Source organism: Pseudophryne corroboree, unplaced genomic scaffold, assembly GCF_028390025.1.
Source record: "Pseudophryne corroboree isolate aPseCor3 unplaced genomic scaffold, aPseCor3.hap2 scaffold_1253, whole genome shotgun sequence".
NCBI classification, from domain to species: Eukaryota; Metazoa; Chordata; class Amphibia; order Anura; family Myobatrachidae; genus Pseudophryne; species Pseudophryne corroboree.
The window spans coordinates 147,176-148,732 of NW_026967879.1; positions in this window are offsets into that span (position 1 = coordinate 147,176).

A 1,557-nucleotide genomic window follows, 5' to 3' on the forward strand; every position below is an offset into this window, starting at 1 on the left:
GACCACTTGTACTACTTCCAGTAGGCAATTGACTGTCCAACAGTCCTTTGCGAGGAAGATGAAATATCACAGCAGTCATCCTGCTGCAAAGCGGATAACTCAGGTCTTGTCAGCCTGGGTGGTGAGAAACGTGGTTCCGGTATCCATCGTTAATTCAGAGGCAACTAGAGACTTGATTGAGGTACTGTGTCCCCGGTACCAAATGCCATCTAGGTTCCATTTCTCTAGGCAGGCGATACCGAAAATGTACACAGACCTCAGAAAAAGAGTCACCAGTGTCCTAAAAAATGCAGTTGTACCCAATGTCCACTAGTCCACATGTCCGTGGTTAAGTGGAGCAGGGCAGACTCAGGACTATATGACTGTGACAGCCCACTGGGTAGATGTATTGCCTCCCGCAGCAAGAACAGCAGCGGCGGCACCAGTAGCAGCATCTCGCAAATGCCAACTCGTTCCTAGGCAGGCTACGCTTTGTATCACCGCTTTCCATAAGAGGCACACAGCTGACAACCTCTTACGGAAACTGAGGAACATCATCGCAGAATGGCTTACCCCAATTTGACTCTCCTGGGGATTTGTGACATCAGACAACGCCACCAATATTGTGCGTGCATTACATCTGGGCAAATTCCAGCACGTCCCATGTTTTGCACATACATTGAATTTGGTGGTGCAGAATTATTTAAAAAACGACAGGGGCGTGCAAGAGATGCTGTCGGTGGCCCGAAGAATTGCGGGCCACTTTCTGCATTCAGCCACCGCGTGCCGAAGACTGGAGCACCACCAAACATTCCTGAACCTGCCCTGCCATCCTCTGAAGCAAGAGGTGGTAACGAGGTGGAATTCAACCCTCTATATGCTTCAGAGGATGGAGGAGCAGCAAAAGGCCATTCAAGCCTATACATCTACCCACGATATAGGCAAAGGAGGGGGAATGCACCTGACTCAAGCGCAGTGGAGAATGATTTCAACGTTGTGCAAGGTTCTGCAATCCTTTGAACTTGCCACACGTGAAGTCAGTTCAGACACTGCCAGCCTGAGTCAGGTCATTCCCCTCATCAGGCTTTTGCAGAAGAAGCTGGAGACATTGAAGGAGGAGCTAAAACAGAGCGATTCCGCTAGGCATGTGGGACTTGTGGATGGAGCCCTTAATTCGCTTAACCAGGATTCAATCTGTTGAAATCAGAGCAATAAATTTTGGCCACCGTGCTCGATCCTAGATTTAAAACCTACATTGTATCTCTCTTTCCTGCAGACACAAGTCTGCAGAGGTTCAAAGACCTGCTGGTGAGAAAATTGTCAAGTCAAGCGGAACGTGACCCGTCAACAGCTCCTCCTTCACATTCTCCCGCAACTGGGGGTGCGAGGAAAAGGCTAAGAATTCCGAGCCCACCCGCTGGCGGTGATGCAGGGCAGTCTGGAGTGAGTGCTGACATCTGGTCCGGACTGAAGGACCTGGCAACGATTACTGACATGTCGTCTACTGTCACTGCATATGATTCTGTCACCTTTGAAAGAATGGTGGAGGATTATATGAGTGACCGCATCCAGGTAGGC